General features: G+C 42.0%; 2 long non-coding RNA genes across 2 annotated transcripts in view; one reads left to right on the top strand and one right to left on the bottom strand.

The window, feature by feature from the left end:
* The window catches only part of LOC123383035, a 246,614-nt gene extending 229,225 nt beyond the window's left edge, over positions 1–17,389 (bottom strand). Inside the window, exon 1 of the long non-coding RNA XR_006592252.1 lies at positions 17,267–17,389. This is a non-coding gene — a long non-coding RNA (uncharacterized LOC123383035). The remainder of the gene's footprint in view (positions 1–17,266) is intronic.
* Positions 17,390–18,192: 803 nt separating this feature from the next.
* On the top strand, positions 18,193–22,237 carry LOC123383036. Its single transcript, XR_006592253.1, has 3 exons — positions 18,193–18,828; positions 18,923–19,056; positions 19,535–22,237. It is a non-coding gene; the product is annotated as an uncharacterized LOC123383036 (long non-coding RNA).
* The last annotated feature ends 363 nt before the right edge of the window (positions 22,238–22,600 follow it).

Here is a 22,600-nt window from a genome sequence, read left to right as displayed (position 1 = left end):
TACACTAACCCCTAATGACAATAATGATGGCCACATTTTAATGAGCACTTGCTATGTCTCAAGCACTGTTCTAAGCAGTTAACTAATAAGATTTAATTCTCCTTCTCCATAAACATATGAAGAGAGGACTATAATTATTCCCACTTCACGAATAAGGAAAATGAAGCACAGGTTATTAAAAATGCAGGCCACTATCACACATTTAGTCTTGAAGGAGCTCGGCTCTGATCTATGCAGCAGATTGACTGGACAGCCTTTATTTAACCGTGTGCCAACTCTCCTCACTGAGCCAGATGTCACTGTTAAAGAAAGCACCATTTCCCTTAAAACAGTCAAGGACCCCTTTCCAGAAACACATCGTCCACATGTAAGAGGAGCACTTAGCTGAACGAACATACTGGCTTGACAGGAGAAGAAAACCACTAGGCATCAAAGAACTTTAATTTAGCTGATTTTTAAATTTTTTTTTCAACGTTTATTTATTTTTGGGACAGAGAGAGACAGAGCATGAACGGGGGAGGGGCAGAGAGAGAGGGAGACACAGAATCCGAAACAGGCTCCAGGCTCTGAGCCATCATCAGCTCAGAGCCCGACGCGGGGCTCGAACTCACGGACCGCGAGATCGTGACCTGGCTGAAGTCGGACGCTTAACCGACTGCGCCACCCAGGCGCCCCTAATTTAGCTGATTTACCAAACATGCTCTGTGCCTTGCCTTTGGAGCCTCTGAAGGGCTGACATGTAAAAGAGGAAGGACTCAGGCCAGCACGAGAGGCTCACAGTGATGACGGGCAGATGTCATGTCAGTATAAGGAAATCCTACTCCCTATGAGCAGAATGATGGGAAACAGCCTTCCCAGCAGCTTTGAATTTACAGATGAAGGGTCTTGTAATTCAGGAATCTTGAGACAGGGTTTATGTAAGACTTCTGGATGATTTATTTCCATCCTCTGACTCATTTGTTCTATGTCATGAAGATCTGACTATAGTTCTTAAAAATTAAAACTATTTTACAGTAGTTTTATAGTTTACAATTTAGTTACAATGGCTAATACAGCCATTTCTAGTTGTAAAATAACTTCAATTTAAAAATGTGTGGACTATTGACACACGATAAAACACAGATGCATACTGAAATGACTATGCTAAGTAAAAGAAACCATATCAAAAAAAGTATACATAATGTGTGATTCCATTTATACAAAATTCTAAAACACGCAAACTATAATGTCAAATAACACATCAACTGTTGCTGGTAGATGAACAAGTGGGTAGGCATGCTGGGACCAAAGATAAGAAATCCCAAAGGGAGATGATGCAACTTTCTGGCTGATGGATATTTCATAGGCCTGTCATATTGTTTTAAGTATGTGCAATTTGTTACAAGCCAATTAATCCTTCATAAAGCTGTTAAAAGTAAAAAAAAAAATTTGTATTTTTAACATTATGCTTATCGGGGCAGCTGGGTGGCTCAATCGGTTAAGCATGCAACTTCGGCTTGGGCTTATGGGTTCGAGCCCCACTTTGGGCTCTGTGCTGACAGCTTGGAGCCTGGAGCCTGGAGCCTGCTTTGGATTCGGTGTCTTTCTTTCTTTCTTTCTTTCTTTCTTTCTTTCTCTCTCTCTCTCTCTCTCTCTCTCTCTCTCCCCCCCCCCCCACTTTAGCTCTGTCTTTCTCTCTCAAAAATAAGTAAAAACTTAAAAATAATAATAATAATAAGATTATGCTTACCAAGCATCCATATAGAGATACCGGGATGGGGTAGCTATGGGAGTCTAAATTGAAGGGAAAGGGCAAAACTAAAGATACTCTTTTGGCAGTGGTCTCTTGTTTGGGAATATTAAACCCAGAGACCGGATGAGTGATAATGAGTGATAATGTAGAAAGCCATTGAGTGATAATGTAGAAAGATATATAGAGTCTGAGCCCTAGGGCACTCTGATGTTAGAAAGACAAGAAGGAGCCTTCAGAGGAGAAAGCTGTCCACCCACGAGGGAACACAAGATAGCGTATCGTGCAGAAATTCAAGTGAAGAGACTATTTCAAGAAGGGAATCCTCAATTCTGTGAGATAATGCCAGAGGTCTAGTAAAACGAGCACTTCAAACTGACCACAGATAGAGCAACAGGGTTTTTTCCCAGCTTAAGAAACGTGATTTTCCTGGAGGGACGGCTATAAGCACCTGGCCTGAGTGGGTTAAAAGAGAACAGAACACAAGGAGGGGGACCAGATTGAACAGGCACCTTCTGAGTTTTGCGACAAAGGAGAGCAAGGGAAAAAACAAAAAACAAAACCAAGATGGAACAAAACAAAGTTATTTTTTTTAAATATGTGTTGTTTTAATTTGCCTAAGGTGAGATATTTCAGCCTGTTTATATGCTGTTTTACATGGGTTAAGATAAAGGTTCATGCATAAATCTGATAGAGAATTTATTTCTAGTTTCTGAAAACGAAGTACAAAGAAAGAAAGAGAAATAAAGAGTGTGTGGAAAGGAAAGACATTTGTAAGTTACTGACGTAGGAAGGAAGCAGCGTAGGTAAGTGTGAGATCGCAGGATGCTGCTCTGCGTGCACCTGAACCTTGTAAACTGAGACACGGTGAGGGGCCCTTCCACGGGGTGGTAGCTCTTTCCATGGAAAAGGGCAACACAACTGGTTCAACCTGGAGTTTGTTTTCCAGGGAGAGGGAAGCAAGTAGTTGACAGTGTGTGTCAGGAGGAGGTTGTGGGGATGGCCGGGACAGGAATGGAGAGAACTCAGGACAGGGTGCAGGTCAGTGGGAAGCGGGTGCAATCGGTGGGTTCTGTGTCCCTGGGTGTTTAGCCAGTTCTGGACAAGGATGTGGGGCCCTGCGCGTGCGCTGTGCAGTTACTCTGCTGGCTCATGTTTTATTCGGTGCACCCATCGTTGCGCCAAATACCTCGCTGGCCTCTACTTTTTTTTTTCTTTTAACATGGACACATAACTTAAACAGACCTCGGTTAGGTCTAAGAGCACCAGTTCGATAAAAGAAAGCTGCCCGTCCCCGAGTAGAACCCAGTTTACCTCACAGACTCTCTTTTGGCAACGCTGCAATTGCAACACAAAGAAAGTGATAAACTGCATGCTTCAGTCTTGGCCTCGTGTTCCCGTGTGTGTGTGTGTGTGTGTGTGTGTGTGTGTGTGTGTGTGGTTTTCCTAATGGAAAAGCCTTCACATTAAGCAACTCTCCTTTTTAATCACAGCAATTCAATAAAACAAACTACAGTAACAAGCAGTTTGTTCCAGTTTTTTAAGATTCAATGCAGACTCCATTTTCAGCAATTCACAGTTTCCCAGGTATGCTAGACATTCACTGGAGCCTCATTTTCTCTCTTTTATGAAATTAATTTTCTAATACATTTATGATATAAATGAGGCTGTAAGAAAGAAGCCGTCATTACTCCCTGTCAAAACAAAAGAGGGATTTTAAAGATGCATGATTGCAAAGACGCTGGAACCGGGCATGTGCCACCACGAACACTTTATTTCAGTTAACTATTTACTTTAAGAAAGAAATGATTATACAGTTAAATTTTAAGCAAATAGGTTTAACACCTATTTTTTTGTAGTTACTGTGCTAGACACTGGAGATTCTGAGTAAAACAACAAGTTTAGCTTTTCAAAATAGTAGTGATGATTAAAAAACTGCATTCTAGGTATTTAACAATAAATACTATTAACTATCTTAGTTTTATAATAGTGATGATAAAGAAAGTTTTGAGTTATTATCATCATTATTATTCTTTCTTTTAGTATGCACTGACAGATAAGAGCAGAGGACCCAAGGTTTGGATGGGTAGATGAAGATATGTGGATATGTGGATGAAGATACACCCATAAAAAAGAAAAGAAAGGATTATATGAACTCTCTGTCTCCCAGACCCATGTGGGACTGTGTTCCTGTACCCCTGGTGGTTGGGCTGAGAATGGGGAAAAAGTTGGTTGATCTTCAGTAAGTTCTCCTTCTAGGCATGACCTTGTCTGATTTTAAAGCCTATCAGCATCTCTGCTTATAGACGATCCATATGGCACTCCTCCTTCTCAAAAGCTTGTGCCAGGTGTGACTGCATTCTTGCAACACCATAGCCTAGTGGGAGGAGTCATATCAATTTAGGCCTAACTGGCAGCCAATGTGATAAATGTCATAAAAGAATTATATGGCCTCATAGACTTGGTGGGAGGAGTAATCTTGGAGTTGTAATACCTTTGTGTGGGGTGGGCCAGTCACAAACACATCCCCTTATGAAGGCTGTCAGAGAAGTCCTCTAATGATAATAGGATGACATTTTTTTTTCTTAGATAAAAAATGCGTGAGTACTTTGTTGCAATATGTATTTGCTGAGGTAAAACCATAAAATTACATCAGTAGCTCTCAATAGTGGGCAGAGAGATTTTCATTCCCTAAATTTCTTTACTTTCTCCAGTGTTCTTAGTGGACAGTTCAAACAAAAATAAATGGCAAAAGAGCATTTGATTCTCACTGGCACTTGTCATTAAACTAGAGTGCCCTCATTATTGTCACGCCTGAGCAGAAACCTGGAGTGCCAATTCAGTGGCTAGTTAGCTTCCCAGGAGCCTCAGCTAGAGCGTTCAGATTTTAGGTAGGCATGACAATTATGACCAAAAAACTTTAAAATAAGCACAGTTGAGAGCATGAAGATGCTTAACACATCATGTTACGATCGCCTTGGCCTTTATTCTTAAGAACTCAGGAAGCAGCTTACAGGAAACGAATCTCTCAGACCTAGCAAGTATGTTGGGATATTTCTCTGTGTGGAAATTTCAAGAGCATCATGTGGGGGAAGGGGCATGGTCAAGGACAATCTGAATGGATCCCTGTGCCATTGGGCCACAGTTGGGTCCTGAGAAATATTAAACCACATCAGTTCCTTTCGTTAACTCAAGAGCCCTTGGATGATACCAAGGGGGAAAAAAAGGAATAAAAAGGAAAGGTTTGGGAATAAAAGAGCTGCCATTTATTAAATATTGTATAGGTGCTAGGGTTAAGGATTAAGGATAAGGTTAGTCTTATCTAATTTTTATAGCAATTTTACACAGTATTATTTTCTCAGGTATTTTATGTCAGATTAAGAATGTGTGGTTAAAAAGGTTTAATATCTTATTTTAAATATCTGATATTAAAATCTTTAAAAAAAATTTAAGTTTATTTATTTTGAGAGAGAGAGAGAAGGAGAGAAAGAGAAGGGGAGGGACAGAAAGCGAGGGAGAGAGAGGATCCCAAGCAGGATCCGCACTGTCAGCAAAGAGCTCAATGTGGGCCTCAATCCCAGCAACTGCAAGTTAATGACCTGAGCCAAAATCACGAATCAGATGCTTAACCAACTGAGCCACCGAGGCACCCCCTCTGATATTAAAATATTTTAAATCCATAACCACTGTTGTGTTTTTTTTTTTCAACGTTTATTTATTTTTGGGACAGAGAGAGACAGAGCATGAACGGGGGAGGGGCAGAGAGAGAGGGAGACACAGAATCGGAAACAGACTCCAGGCTCCGAGCCATCAGCCCAGAGCCCGACGCGGGGCTCGAACTCACAGACCGCGAGATCGTGACCTGGCTGAAGTCGGACGCTTAACCGACTGCGCCACCCAGGCGCCCCTGTTGTGTTTTTTCAATAACATAGTCTTTGAATTAAGTCTTTGTATTAAGAAGTTAGCAGTTTTGAAATATAGATGTTGGATCTGAGGGAGTGGAGATTGGCAGTTGGGAGACCAGTTATTTGGCTACTGAAACAATGTAGGGAATAACCAATGACACATTTAACTAGAGTAAGATGAGAAAAGATAAGAAGAAATTATCCATGAGAAGAATTTTTCAGGAAAAGACAGAACTTGGATACTGGTTGGGTAACTGGAATAGAGTAGTGTGGGTGAGTGGTTAAATGGTGATGCCACTGGATGACAGGGAGGGGAAGCATATTTGAGAAAAAGTTGGTGAATTTCTTGTTTTATTTTTTTTTAATTTTTTTTTCTAACGTTTATTTATTTTTGAGACAGAGAGAGACAGAGCATGAACGGGGGAGGGTCAGAGAGAGGGAGACACAGAATCCGAAAGAGGCTCCAGGCTCTGCGCTGTCAGCACAGAGCCCGATGCGGGGCGGGGCTTGAACTCACGGACCTCGAGATCATGACCTGAGCCGAAGTCGGCCGCTTAACTGACTGAGCCACCCAGGTGCCCCGAATTTCTTGTTTTACATATGTAAGTTTTAAGAGGCTAATAACTCAATTTTACACTATCCCCTACAGTCATCCCAACAGACGGTAGAAATCATCATCTAGAGCCACTCAATCACAAATGTGTACCTTCAGAGCATCTCTCTCTCCTGTAAGCCAGACCCTACTGGCTATCCAACTCTCTTGCTCAGAAGTCTTCAGTGCCTTTTGAATCAAGTGCAACTTAGTTCAAAATTAAACTTTTGAATCAAGCTAAAGTCACTAACGTGGCCAAATTTTTCAGTAGTATCATGTCTATGCCTGAACCCACAGCCTCTTTGGTGGCACTACCACTCACCATGGTGATGCCCCATGTCCCTTACACAGCGGCCAGTTTTGGTTGGTTGGTTCGTTGGTTGGTCTTTTCCTTAAACAAATCAACTGGGACATGCTCAGCTATCCCAGCCTCCTTCCCTTCATTCCTCTTTTATTTTATCCTCTCCTGACGATTATTCAAGTCTTAGGTTCAATAAAATTTTGGGGGAACATTGCATCAGTTGCCAAAACTTGGTTGTGACTTCTATCACTGATATTCTCAAGAGACCACTATAGTTCTGGCATTTATCAGATTTTAATCTTGCGTGTTAAACTGTAAGCTCCATAACAGCAGAGACAATGTAGATTTTGTTTCCCTTTGAATTCACAGCTTTTAGCAAAATAGTTAAAACTTAGCATGTATTGAATAGTTGGTGAATGATAAAAATAATAAGCTTATGATCTTAGATGCAAAAAATTAATAATGGAATACTAACAAATTATATCTAATCGTATAGTAAAAAATTATTCAACACAAGGGAAAATATATATAAATATTAATACCCACCTCAAGTTGAAAAGCCCTATTAATGATGTAAGTAGTAAGAAGATGAGAAGTATATCTAAGAGTGACAGTTACAAAGAACAACAGTAAGCAGGATTAAATAATGAAATGGTAAAACCTTTGATTACTGTGAAAAATCAAAAAAATGTATAGTATCACTATTTATTTGATAATGTCTTCAAGGATCCAGCTAATACCATGAAATAAGAAAACAGAATTTGCAATATAAATATTGCACAAGAAGACAAGCCTATCTTTGTTTGCAATGGCTATGACTGTACATGTGGAAATTCCAAGAACCTTAATGGAAACAATTTAAACCAAACGATAATCTAGTGAGAGAAATACAAGAAAACAAAAAAGTATAAAAAATAATCTAAATTAAAATTGTAAATATATTAAGCGCATGTCTTGCGCTAGTGTGTGAGAAGAATTTAGGATACATTTTTGGGGGGTATAGGAGAAAAGGTTAAGTAAATCATCCATTATGAATATCGTTTTATGGGTGCTGGCTATGAGTCACTCATATAGCTAATTGCTTTATACCTGTTAGCTTGTCCAATCAATGTAACACTTTTTTGTAGGAATTCTTTACCTTTCCAAATAAAGATACCAAGGCCCAGAATTTTTAAGCATCTCACCTGCGACCACAAAACCTAGGAGTCTGAGAACAGGGATGCAGAGGTGTCTTCCAGACGCTCATACACTGTTTGTAATGAAATGAGTTCCTGGAGACAGGAACAGATTAGGAGGGGAAATGTACTGGCTTTAGACGCTGCCAGGTTCCCAGGGTCTAGTGTCATGTTCCCAACTTGGATAAGATCCAACTGAGCCCCGATTACTTCCACCAGAAATATATCTCACCCAACTGGCCTCCACTGGGGCTCCATCAACGCGTGACAGAAAAATACCAGGGCAGTGGTGAGAATACAGAGTCTTGCACAGGCATGTTACGTAAACTAATGTGCTGGCTAGGATTATAGCCTGTTGAGTAGACAGGCAACATCAGGAGCTGTCTGCCTGCCGGTGAAGAAGCGCAGAGATAAAAAGAGCGGTAACACATCTTTGTTTTAGGTTTTGTATTCTTCTTTTCCTTAAGCTCCTTTCGGACAAGGAAATGTCCTACATTTATCCATGTGTCTGTGGTTCAGCTGTTTCCTGCTGTTCTTTGCTGGGCTGGGCCTACTAGGCTAAAGTCCAGGCTTTGATTTAGGGTCATATCAGCACCGCAGAGCCTCATCATTTAGGGAATAACATCAACATGGCTCTTGTTCTTCTCATGCTAGAAGGGTTAACATGCAAGAAGCCCAAGCCAAACCACTTTGGTGAACATTTCATTAGTAAAAGCAAGTCACTTGGACAAGTCAAAATCAATAAGAGGAGGACATCGGGGTGCCTGGGTGGCTCAGTTTAGCTTTCTACTTTGGCTCACATCATGATCCCATGGTTCAAGCCCCATGTTGGGCTCTGTGCTGACAGTCTGGAACCTGGCACCTGCTTTGGAGTCTGTCTCCCTCTCTCTGTGCCCCTCCCCTGCTCATGCGTGCGCTCGCTCTCTCTCAAAAATAAATAAACATTAAAAAAGAAAAGAAAAGAAGAGGAGGAGGACATGTATTCTACATGGAGGTACTCTGAGGTCCCATGGCTGAGAAAGGGATCAAGGAACTAAGAAGAATAATCCAATCTACCACTGCTGATTCAGATCAGTGCTGTAGAGATGGAAAAACATCCGGTGTACTGCCCTTCCCGAAATTCATCCATATCCATTTTACCTACAAGATATTTTTCCATATCTATATATCACCTACATAGTTACTTGTTATTTTTATTTTCAATGACTGTTTTGCAAATCTATTAGAAATCTATGTTAAATAGGATCTTTCATCATCTTAAATGAAAAAAAAAATTATTCAGCATGAATGCAATACCATCATAAAAATTAATCACTTCACTTAAATTATAGCGAGACACGGTGGCTACCAGAGGTGCCGAAACCCTCTGTTACAGATGTGATTAACAAGTAGTATAGAAGCATAACATAAATCTTTCTCCTTGAAGTCACCAGGAGAATTTAAAAGAAATGAACGGTGATGATGCTGCCATGATTTCTTTAACATCCTGTCGAGGCACCACCTTAAAATCCACTCCTGTGCTGACGAAACCAACTTATGTGTCACACATTAGGAAGCACGGTCCTGCTACACATCCCTTATTTCCCATTACACACCTGGGGACAACAGGGCTCAAATGCTTTGAGAGACAAGGCCAAGTTCGCAAACATTATCAGAGACAAAGCGTCATCCTCGTCCCAAAGTCCCAGAACACAGCCGATTGCGGCAGATTGCCTCAAAGTACTTCAGGGATGAGTTAACGCTACTTAATGAGGCAAGATTTAGAAAGAAAAGGAGAGACATGACCAGAGTTGATATGGGGGAAGTCAATGAGACCAGGTTTTGTTTATGGCTCTGGCACTGATTCATTGTTTATCCTCGGGTAGTTCGATTAATCTCCCTGTGTCTCTCGTTCCCATTTGCAAACGAGAGGTAATGAATGGGCCTTACAGAAATGATAGGAGGAATTAATAATAAGATAATGCATGTACAGTGCTCTGAGCTCATCAAGGAAATGACTCCGTGGATAAATGCAGCATGTGGCTGTAATCAGGAAGGCCATCGGTGGGGAGAGAGGAAAAAGGAAAGAGGGAAGAGAAGGAAAGAAGAGGGTAAGAAAAGCGCAAGTGAAATGAAATGGAGTCCAGCGGGTTAAAGACAAAGGAAACGGGGAAAGTGGGGAAAAAAAAAATAAAGGAAAATAGGTAAGAATGGAGGAAATATAGAAAATTTAAAACTAAATTCACACAGATCTGGTGGGGGAGGTCTTGGTTCTGGTTATGAGCTGGAGGAAATAAGTAGATAAGAAAATGAAACAATAGAAAAATATGACAGAAACAGCCCATCTTGGGGGTTCAGCTGAGAGTGAGTGGATCGTATTTCTACCAGCTCCATGGCCATGGGAAAGTCACTTTACTCTGTGGTCTCTATTTTCCTCTGCTGTAAAAGGACAATGATGAAAAGTTCTGAGGTATCTTTCAATTCTGAAATTGTATGTGTCTAGGATGCTAGGAAAAGCTAAAAAGAGAGTAATAGTGCTAAAAAGAACATTAGGAGGATAAGGAAGGAAGACAAGTGACCAAACATGAACAACTCACTTGACTTTCTTCAGATTAGCAATAAAAATTCCAACCACTTTTGTGCAGGAAAAAATAGCACCTTTTTGAACCCTTGAGAAAGCCAGTCTTTGTCAATTTACCATCAAAAAACTCCACATCAAGTAAGACAGGGAAAAGGATCAGTTCTCTTTCTTTCTTCCTCTTTTCTCTCTCTCCTAGCTACAGAAAAAAAAAATTGAATTTTTTATATTTCTAAAACTGAAAAATTTTTAATGAAAATATTTCAATAGCACAATAAACCAATGCACCGGAAACCTATGGAAAGAAAAGAGAAAGAAAAAATGGAAACAAAGAAAGAAAAGGAGGAATAAAAGGGGGAATAAAAAATGAAAGAAGGAAGAAAGAAGGAGGATGTAGCAAAGGAAGAAAAGAACAAAGGAGGGGGGAGGAAGAGGGCAAAATCAAGGAGAAAAGAACTCATTTGTATGTCGCTCATAAAGATAATGTTCTCTTTGAAGAAACAGAACAGGCATGTTTGTACTCAACTTGAAGAAAACTCTCCCCAAAGGCCTTAACTTAGGCAAAGGGGGTAAAAGAAACACATGGTACCATTTTCTACCGTTCCAGGACTGACTGGAGTCTCTCTCTCACTCCTCTTCACCCACATTTCTTAAAACTATGGTGGGCTTTTGCCTCTCTTCTGTAGACATTTCACTGTTGGAGGATGAGGCCCACTTTTCATCCTGTGTACCTACCAGCCCACCAGTTCCACCGCAAATCTAGAGGTTTTCTTGCGGCTGAAGTCTTGTTCCAATGTTCAGGCCTACCAGGCAGCCCAGCTCTACCCTAGTTACCTGCTGACAGTTAACTCCCATTACCTGGTGCTGCTGTTCACTTCCCTCGAGGCCATCAAAGAACATCAACCCTTAGCTTTCATTACCTCCCTTCCTCAACAATGTGTGCCCACCACTTGGGCACCTTGGTTATTTGGCATCAAACTCCTCAACCTTGAGCCCAATTCCAATCCCTTGCTGTGATTACACATTGTCAACCTTCCATGTTTTAGCAATTGTGCCTTTCTTGCCCAACTGGCAGAAGATCAGGCAATAGGTTGCTTCATAACCCAGGGGGACACTGTGAGTTGATCATGCAAGCAGAAAGCGTGGATAATTTTCGGAGAGAGAACTAGTCATGTGGCAGTGAGACCGCAGTTAGCTGATAACCTAACTGAGCTAAAGCTAGGGCATCAGAACAGAGAAGGGAGAGTTCATTAACTTGAAGACACTCCCTCAGGATATCTCACCTAACACATGACAGGGCTTAAAGGAACTATTTGTTAGGGTTGTTCCTTAAGTCCAAGGAAAGTGATGGCCCATACTGAGTGAAGTTGAAATCCCTGAATCTCCACAGCAGATGGTTCAGGAAGGGATTAAAGAGCTGAAAAAACTGGATATCTTCAAGTGAATGTTATGTGATGATAGAGGACACATCAAATGCTCCCCACACACTGAGAAAGCCCAGAGGACTCTCCCAGAATGTGCTGGTGAGAGGGTCCCTGGAATTACTGACAATTACAGTGGTGACCTCCTCTGCAAGCCAGAGCTGATGGCTGGAGGATAAGCACAGGCCTGGGTCCATTGATAGAAATGAGGATGATGGGACCAGGAAGCAATAAAGGTCGGGTGGATGCAGTTAACCATGGCAGGCAATTATGCTAAAAATCAGTAGGGCCAGAGGGGTATCCAGGTGGGCTTCATATGCTGAATGTTGTGGAGATGATTAATAATACATAGCATCCTGGGGCGCCTGAGTGGCTCAGTCGGTTAAGCGTCCGACTTCGGCTCAGGTCATGATCTCGCGGTTTGTGAGTTCGAGCCCCCCATCAGGCTCTGTGCTGACAACTCAGAGCCTGGAGCCTGCTTCAGATTCTGTGTCTCCTTCTCTCTCTGCCCCTCCCCCACTTGTGCTCTGTCTCTATCAAAAATAAATAAATGTAAAAAAAATACATAGCATCCTTAGGAATAAAATAGGGACAAAATAGATAAGCAAGCAATAAGGGCACTACTTATTATACACACCAGTATTTTTTTTAAAGAATAGAAAAGCAAGAGGATGAAAGAAGATACCGTATTAAAAAGTAAAGATCTACTGCCCAAGTCCCAGACCTGAAAACATACAAGTACATGGTCAAAGAATTCAAAATCTGTTCATTGAAAAACAAATTGTTTAACTATTCCTGAGCAAGACAAAGCAAAAGAAAACAATTTCAATATCCAGAATGCAAAATGATACATCACTACAGGTCCTCCACATATTAAATTCAATTAGAATATTGTGGAATAATAATGTCATGCAAATAACTTTACATTTAAATAAACATACAAACTTCTGAATAAAACATCTTAAAATTGGGGCCCCTGGGTGGCTCAATTGGTTAAGCATCCTACTCTTCATTTTGGCTCATAATCTCACAGTTTGTGAGTTGGAGCCCCACACTGGGCTCTGCCCTTACAGTGTGGAGCCTGCTTACGATTCTCTCCATTTCCCTCTCTCTCAGCATTTCCCCCACTCATGCTCACTCTCTCTCTCTCAAAATAAATAAACTTAAAAAATGTTAAAATTGACACAAGGACTAACAGAATATCTAAATACACTTAAATATATTAACATCAGTTAATCTGAACTACTGTCCCCCAAAACAAAATCATCTAGTCCCAGATGCTATCAGTAATAAAAGTTTCCAAACATTTCAGGAGAAAATAAATCAAATCTTACACCGGCTCTTTGATAAAGTCAAACACACCTAAATTCACTTTATGATGCAACATAACTTAGATACCCAAATATGACAGGGACATTACAAGGTGGAAATTTATAGGCCAATCTCTTTTATGAAAATTATGAAACTTTTTATTAAATATTAGCAAGCCAAATTCAGTGATACACAAAAAAGAGAAAAAGTAATAAACCAGAATCAAGTTGCATTTACTGCAGTAATTAAGTTTGGTTACCATAGGGAATCACCTATATTAATATTAATTAATATTAATAAAACTAAGGAAGAAAACATTTTATCCTCTCAATACAACACAAGGTATCTATGTTAAAATTCAACTTCAATTCTTGACCATACCATATGACCAGATATCCCTATTATGTCTTTAGTGAATAATAGATATTGAATCACAAGGTCTATTTACTTGAGCAAAGTATACAGAAGTTATGATAATAAGACGTTGACAATATAACTGTATATATTTCTTCTTTTGTGTGTAGTGTTCATTCAATATTAGATGTCCTGATTGACTTGCTGTCTGTCCACAGCAACTACAATGCATCCTAGTGGCTGTAACTCTCTGAGACTCAGTTTCCCGTGCCTCTTATCCCAACAGAGTATATAATTTCAGGATCAGGATCTTCCCTGTAAGCATTTATCCTATGGCAATTAAAGAGTATTTATTCCCAAGTATTGGAACATATTGCTTATTTCTGTAATCTGTAACTTAGATATACAGCTCTCTCTTTTCCCAAACAGAAGTGATATAGATATATAGATATAGATATAGATTTTTTTTGTCTTTAGGGGGTTGGAAACAAAGCAGTGACAGTAGTTGGAAAGTAAATTATTGTCCTATTTAGGAATTTCTGCTCTCAGAGAATTGGTAATCTAGTTTCTGAATCACTTCAGTCTAATTTGGGCTACTCCTTAGAGATTTTTCAGTGAAACCTTATTTTACAGATGAGGAAATTGAAGTTAGTTGACGTTATCAAGAAAGATTAATTAAGACTGAGTCTGGACAAGGACTTAGAAGATCTTGGTTTCTCCTAATGCTCTTTTCCCTATGCAACAGATGATCTTCTCTATTTCTCACTGAGTTACAAGAAGTAATTATAAGATAAATCATACCTCTAAAGCCTCAAATGAAATAAGAGTAAATTAAAATACATGAAAACGTTCAAACTCTTCTCCAATTTGGTTAATTTAATAATTCCCTAATTAATGGTATACAAAACACCTGCTTTGAGTTAAAAAAGTGTAAGGACTAAAGGGTGCTCTAAGGATTAAAAAAAAAAAAGATTAAAGTTGGAGATAGGCCATATAGGATGCATAGAATATGTATACTCTGAAACAAAAAAAAATATGGTATTTTAGGATGAAAGAAAATATAGAGTGTTGCTTGAGTGAGATTGTCTTTTGACACATGATTACTCATCCCAGAGTTAAAATGAAGCACTGTGAAAACAAAGAAAGAAAACCTCATTAGAAACAGATTCAGGGAGCCCTGATGGGGGAACTCTCACACAAGACCACTCATGGGGGGGGGGGGAGCATACGGGTGATGGGCATTGAGGAGGGCACTTGCTGGGATGAGCAGTGGTGTTGTATGTAAGTGATGAATCATGGGAACCTACTCTTGAAGCCAAGAACTCACTGTATACTGTACGTTAGCTAGCTTGAAAATAAACTTCATTAAAAAAATACACACACACACACACACACATATATATATATATATATATATATATATATATATATATATATATATATACACACACCTCACATTCCCCAATGGGAAGAAGCTTACTTCATCTACCTCAGCAAGAGGAAGGAAGAACTTCTCCTAGCAACTACCACACTAAGGAACTACCACACTAAGAAACCATCAAACTAAGCCCCTGAGAAGCCTAGACGGTGTCCGTCCCAACTTCCTCCTTCTCTCTATGAAAACAGGGCCCTCTCCTCTGTTCTCTGGACATGCAGGCGGTTTGCCATAGTTGACAATTACAGTTCTCTGCTACTCCCAGGTAAACTCATTTTGCTGGTAAAATAGCTCGTGGCTCTTTTGTATTTTTAAGATGCACTCTCCTACTTAAAGATCTGGTTACAAAAATGTAATCTCCCCTTTTACCTGGGCAAAACCCACTTCAAGCAAATCGATCTTGGAATGAGAGAGAATGAAAAGTTCAGAAAATATCAAGATGGCTGGAGTTTGGAAGCAGCGTTCAATGCAGTTAGAAGTCAGAGGTTAGAGGCGTAAGTGGAGATCTGTTGAGAGAGGTTTCTGTGCTACTTAGTCTGCTGGCGGTCCAACAGTGGTTTTCTTCTGAATATACAGTAGGGTTGCGTTTTCTGGCTCTGTGAGACTAGAGCTGACTAACACCGGAAGACAGAAGTGGTGGTTAGGGATTCCTGGACAGAGTATTTGATTTCTGGTTTGAGAACCTTCAGAACTTTTTGTTCTGCTTTGGTCATCAACAACATTCAAGAGGGTGGCCGTTCTGTTAGCCACGTTTCCTAAAGATTCTCCAGCAGCCCATGACGGATAAATTACCTTTGCAAAAAGCAAAACTGGTGTTTTAAAGTTTTGATTTGGGAGTGGCTATTGCCATGGTGTAACCTACACAGCCTGGTATAGTCTCATAAGCCGTTCCGGAATTTGGGGCTCTATACCGTATGCGGAGGAGTTTAGTTACAGCTGCACTGTGGTTTGTAACCATGCTGCTCAGATCCCCCTTCAAGGAAGAACTTATCACTGCAACAGGCTGCATCTCTCAGCTGTTTCAGAAGGAGGCTGTTTCTGGGGCACATGTACGCTCTCATCCTTCTGTGGGCAACTCACACCTAATGGCTCATTGTGATGGGGTTTAAAGGCTTGAACATTCCGGGCTAATTCTAGACAGCTGTGATCAACCGATTTTGTTCCGCACGGCCTAAGGAGCTGGCTGAGGCTTTTTTTGGGTTTCTATCAGAGCTCAACTTCTCCTCCCGCCAAACCTGCCTCCCTCCTCTCCCTTCTTAAGGGGGGATACCAAACACAACTAATGTAACTCTACCAACCCCCTCCAGGGAACGTGAGAGCAGTCTCTGAATACAGGAGGAGTTCCGGCAGGCCTCCTGGGCTCCCCTGGCCCACCTGGAACCCTCAAGCTCTCCGCAGAGATCCCAGTAGGTCTTGAAAATCAAGTGGTACCTCCAGGACCAATGTCCGCAAGCCCCGAGCAAGACTTGGAGGAAAACATTAGTTCTCACTCCTTAATGCAAAGGATTATATCCACGTCCGAAATCCTGGAAGACTGGCCAGCGCCTTCTAGCCACAGAACCTAGACCTTCAGAGAGCTGTAGGTGGAAGAGGGGGACACGCGTCCCCCCTTCTCCTGTTAGGCCGTGAGGTGTAAGCCAAGAGAGAAAAAAGCAGACGCCGGCCACACCCTTGGGGCCACCACCCCTTTCTTGTTCTCTTAACAGAACAGGAAAGGTCCACCCAGAGAGCTGGCTCAAAAGCCACAAGGAGACTTACAAGAGCTGATCATGCGCACAAAGGGTGCAACTCGCCTTTTAAGTAACCGTAAGGTCCCAGTAAAAGCTCATTAGAAACTCATAAAAATAGAACACATGAATAAATACAATTATAACGCTGCCTCACAGGTCGGCGCACGCGCACAAGCCAAAATGTTATGTAACCACCAGCTGTCGATCTTACAAGGTTAATCAAGGCCAAATTTGTAAGTACAGAACATGTTCGATGGCTGCAGCTAGGGTTTCTTGGGGCCCGTGCCACTCGTGCTCTGCAGTCACGTACTTCGTCTCTCTCTACTCAGTAAACTCTATCTCCCCTTCTGGTCTCTGATCTCCAATTCTTCGGTGCATCTGGGACAAGCACCTAGCGACCAGGTTAACACTTCATTCCCCCCCACCCCTCTCCCCCATGCACACCAGCCCTGGCGGCGTCCCCGAAGGCTGGCAGGCTGTTCCGGGGTGCTCTGGAGGAAGGGGCCGGCGGCCGCTCTAGAGGACTGTCTATCGACTCGCCCTGCACACCTCGCCTATTTCCCATCAAGGAAACCAGGAGTGCCTAGGCCACACGCCTCCGTGGAGGGACCGCAAGGCGACACGGAAGAAGGCCCAGAAGGCGGGCGAGGGCTGCCCCCGCACCCGCGGGTCGGACGGTCCGGACTCGGTCAGACACGCTCGGTGACCCAACTGCAACCTGGCCCTGGACAGGCCCAGCAGGCCGCACGGACTCACCTGTAAGCCTGCGGTCATTTTGGCCTCGGTGGCAGCGACACTCCTGCGGCGACACCACGCGTTCGGATAGACAGAGCGCGGAGCCCCCTTGGACCTGGGCTGGCAACGCTTCCGAGGTGCTGGCGCTGGGCCTCCCGGGGTGGGGGGTGGGGGTCAGTCGTCAGTCTGACCCCAGGAAACAGTCCTCAGTCCCTGCGCAGTCCTGCCCGGAGCCTGCGCGAGGCGCCTGCGCACGTGCTCCCCTAGAGGGCATACGCGCGGGGTGGGTCCCGGTGCCGCTGACTGGCTGCAGGGAGGCCACGGCGCCCACGTGGCGGCCCCGGACACGGGGTTCAGCGAGCGGCCTAAGGGGTCGCGCCCAGGAGACAGAAAGGTCCGGACACCAGAGGAGCTGGCCAGGGGGGATTCCAGAAGGTTCTGAAAAAGAGAAGTCCAGCCTCCTGCGGACCCGCGCTCCGCGGGGAAGTCTCCCTCCCGTCCCGTCAGGGGCTTGAGAAACCGACTGCGACAGAGCTGAGACGCGGGCGGGACGCGGGGAGGGGCCGCTGGAGCCCCAGGACTCAGCAGGTGGACACCCCCCGCCGGGAAGGCTGCCGCTGGGCGGGGCGCTGGAGTCCGCGCCTGCGCGGGGGTGTCCAAGGCCGGGGGGTCGGGCCTGGAGCGCCCTGACCGCCGTCAGCCCTCCCGTCTGTGCGTCCGACTTCGTGGGAAGGTTGCATGATCCGTCTTAGCCTCAACGTACTTTTAGACTGCTTAAAAACTAACAAATACCAAAACAACACCAACAACAAAAACCACCTAGATTGCTTCTCAAGGAATGCTGAATAAGTTTTCTCTGAAGCTAAAAAAATGAAAGAAAAAAAGGCGATGCCTAATAAATATGCTACGTGATTAACTCAGGAAACAAAGGCCTGGGAAATTGGAGCACCAGCCTTTGAAAGCAAGGCCAACGTGGCGGGTCGCGGCTGGATCACGCGCGGTGGTGAGACCCCTGGCAGTGGTGCGAGGACCCCCACGTGTTCTGTCACTGCGTGCTGTGTGGTGGCCCTACTGCCGGGACGCTCACTGGTAGTGAATGGGGCTGTCGGATCTGCGGGAGCAAATGCCACGGTGTTTCAGCCATTCAAGAATTAGAATAGAAATAGTGGCCAGGAAAAAAAAAAGAAGAAGAAGAAGAAGGGGTTGACTCCCAAAAAACCCCCGTCGCTTGAGATTCAAGTAATGGTCTAAGAAAAAAGAAAAGAAAAAAGATGGGCTGAAAGCCGTGTGTAAAAACCAGAGGGTCTCCTGTGTAGCCTGCAGGTGCTCTTATCTTCTGCATTGGAAGTTTAGAGAAAGCCAAGGGCAAGTATGGGAACAAGCATCAGGTGGCCAAGTGCCAAAGAATATCATGTGACTAATCAAGGTGGTTTTGCTCCCACTATCCGGACCGTGATTGGGGAAGAATGGGACTCTAATATCTGGGATGGGGACATATGGATTCCGTGTCCTTAGGATCTCGAACACCCAGGTTCACCTGAAGCCTGTGATCCTTCAGAAGTGACCCACCATGTCCCTGCAGGGTGAGTATCCCACTCTTATTTGAAGATAATTAAGATGTTTTTGTCCTAGAGTACCACCTTCTACTCAGGGCTCTTCCCTGCTTTTTTTTTACAGGACAGGAAGTTTCTACGTACTGTTAAGCACTGAATAATCCAGCCAGGAACATAGTAGGTCTGATACAAGACAAAAGGGACTCTACCCCTAAGGGGGACCAGACTGAGACAGTATGAACTGACAGCCGCTAGCAGGTATATGCAGGAGACTAGATTCTGAGAGTGGTTATTTTGGGAACTAGGAGGCAATATTGGATAATGGAGAGGTTTTTGTTTAGTTTGGTTTGTTTTTTTGGAGCATCTTTCCAAGATTCTAGTATTTATACCCTGGCAACCACCTACATGATACTAGTTTCTAGCAACGTGATGCTGGTTCCTAGAAGTATCTGTGGAACAGCGGTCCATATTGCATGACATTTAAATATCCAGATTACCATGGCACACTGTAGAGAAAGAATTTAAAAGGCCCAGGGAGGTGGCCACACGCTGCCCAGGGTGCTCTGCATCATTGGATGGCATGAATGTAAAATACTCAGCCTTTTTGTCTCCATGTGGGACACAGTTGCTGACTTGACTCTAGACCCCTCATAGGGTTGGCCAGTGCTGTTGTTGGAACCTCATAGATCACCTTTTCCCTTTGGTCTATCCTGCTTCCTTCCTCCCCTTTCCGTAGGGATTCATTCCAGTTGCGCTCCATCATAAGCGTCCTGCACACTCATCATCTCAGGGTGTGCCTCCTGCAGAAGCCAGTTTGTAATGTATGGTTACAAGCGTCTGGAGACACATTTACAGGTGAGTGAGCACCACGTGCGAATCAGCACACCAACATTCAGATTATAGAATTAAGTATCGCCGTTGCCATTTGATGAATGAAAGTATTGAGAGTTTCAGGTTATATACTTGTTTGTGATTAACTAATTATATTAACTACACAAGGTCTCATGAGTTTTGTTTGTTTGTTTGTTTTTCTTGCCACACTGTTCTCTATATAATGGCTTCTGCAAAACAGATCTTCAGAAACCTCGTGGTTACACAAAGCCTTGGTAAGAGTCAAGAGAACAAAGCTTAGTGACATCCACCCTACTTAAGCCAAAGCAAAGCCACCGTTATCCGTTTTAATATTGTGACAAATGGTTTTGTTCAAAAGAGATCCTGCTGCTTCCAAAAAACCCAAAAAACAACTGGAAATCACTGCCCTTCCATGACAAAATACAATTCACTGAGCGTTAGCAGAAATTGAAAGTGAATTATCATCCTGAATATCTTAACACACACACACACACACCCATTGTAGCTATTAAGAGGCACAAATGATATTTCCTAACTTTTCTTTATCTGCATTTTAGTTAATTTTATTTTTGTTAATTCCACTGTGGTTAATTTTATCAAGATTATTATATCCTATGCTCTTGGTAATTATAATGCTTATAATAATAGCATCAATCGCTTTACTATAGTATTTATGAGTATAAATGTACTGTGAGAAAACAAACAATTTTGAAATCCAAAGGGTCTAAGAATATAAATGTTGAACTGGAACATAAAATGTCTAAAATAATTTCAGTTTTTTGAGGTGCATTTAAGGTCAATGTTACAAAGATGACTGTGCACACAGAACGTTTATGGGATGCCTGGATATCAATTATTTCATGGAGAATTATATCTTAAAATTATATTTTTTGACTCCAAATATCCCCAGGGTGATTTTCAGTAAACTGGATTTCCACTTTACAAGTATAAAATTCTTTAGATGTTTAATTTTATGTCATAGGATATATACTTTTATGTATTACTTGATATTTTAATATAATCGAAAATAAAATAAGCCAAAATGGAACAAAACAACAAAATGTAGAGAAATAGTTCTACTCAGTGAACAAAGATGATATTAAGCCCATTTGAACAACCAGATGCCCATATCTGAAGCAATTTTTATTTTGCTCACAAAATAGAAGTAACAGTCAAGTGTTAGTGTGATAGCTGAAGTACTAAGTTCATGGGAAAGGAATTCCATTTTCAATATTTCAGAAATGCTAACTTGGTTTATATATTTTCAAAAGTTTTTGAGGAAATAATCAGAATATCAGAAAAAAAGAGGTTATCGGCTATAAAGTACAAAAACTTCAATTTCAGCAAACCTCAAGACTTCATGTTTCTGAATCAGAAGGTCAAATACTTAAGCAAGATAATCTTTGAGGTTCAATTTGAGAGAGGTATCCACCTTTGATCCAGTCATTGTGAACAGCAGGAGTATATTACAAGTATAGCTACTAGGTATCCACCTAAATGACCGGTGTTGAGAGTAAACTTTGCAGAGAGAGGGAGTCAAGGTGAGCTTGGAAAATCGTTTATAAGAGATATGTTCAGGTGAAGAAAGAGAAAAGAGATACAGATGGAGATGGAGAGAAAGGTCAGTAGTTTCTCTTCATTTGATTAATTAATTTTGTTATTATTTTTTAATTGAAGTATAGTTAACACACAATGTTACATTAGTTTCCGGCATACAACATAGCGATTCGACAAGTCTATAGGTTATGCAGCGCTCATCCCAAGCAGAGTTATTCGGTGTCACCATCCAATGCTGTCTGACAATACCATGCACGGTATTCCCTGTGCTGTGCCTTTTATCCCTGTCACCTACGCAAGGAATTTCTCTTTCAGACCCAGAGAAATCTAGAATCCATGCTAGATGATGATCACTCCCTAGGACCATACCTTCTCTTCTCCGTCTCCTTTGTTAACTACTGCAGTAGCTTTCTAACTACCCCAGGCTCCGCTCTTAATTCTCTTCACTATGTTTTCAATAACAGACAAAGAATGTGCTTCTAAAATTGCAAAAGAATTATGGCATTTATTTCCCTAAAACTTCTTAAGGACTCCCCACTGCCCCTGAGAGCAATGACAGAAATCCTTAGTTAAGTAACGTTAAGTAATGTTGTAGACTTCTCCAGCCTCATTTGCTTACATATTTTTCCTTGCTCAATGTGTTTTATCAAGGTGACTTTCCTCAGTCCCTACAAACTGGGTGTGTGATTTCCTCTGCCCCCTTTCTGAATTCATTAACTCCTACTTCTCTTCATCTCTCCACTCAATTCTTAAGTTCTTCTGGGGCCCTTCCATGATCCCTACAGACCATATCTGATTCCTGATCTACACTGTCAACTCTTGATTTTTAAAAAATGTCTATCTTTCCTTATTACAAAGTTTTCTGTGCTCAGTTAATGTCAGACTCCACTAATAAACCTTACATTCCGTGAAGGCAGACCATAGGTCTATTTTTATTGCCTTTCTGGTTTTTCCATCCAGCACAGAAAATCTCAACAAATGTTTGGGTGATCACATGAGTGGTTAAGTAAATAAAAATAATTGCTTCTTATCGTATGAGTATTGGATCCAATCGAATCCTAGTTCACATGGGAGTTCTTAGGTTAATCTAATCATGAATTTATTTCCTGTTCCCAAGAATAAAACTCAGAGCAGAGGCTCCCAAAAAATAAACAAATAAAGAGGACGAGGAGCTCTTGACACAAGAAATAATCCAGAGCCACACTTTGTATGATCCCATGGTACATTATACATGGTCTCTGTAAACGGTGCCCCCTGGAATAGAGAAGCCATACCCAAAGCTCCTAGAGTTTCCTGACTCTATATGATGGGTAAAATACTGGTAAGTTTTACTACTACTTCCTATCTTTTCTGGGCCCAGTTTTTAAAAATAAAGGCAAAGGTAGGGGAGAAG

This window comes from Felis catus, chromosome F2, assembly GCF_018350175.1.
Source record: "Felis catus isolate Fca126 chromosome F2, F.catus_Fca126_mat1.0, whole genome shotgun sequence".
Taxonomy (NCBI): domain Eukaryota; kingdom Metazoa; phylum Chordata; class Mammalia; order Carnivora; family Felidae; genus Felis; species Felis catus.
This window is presented reverse-complemented; position numbering and strand designations above follow the sequence as displayed.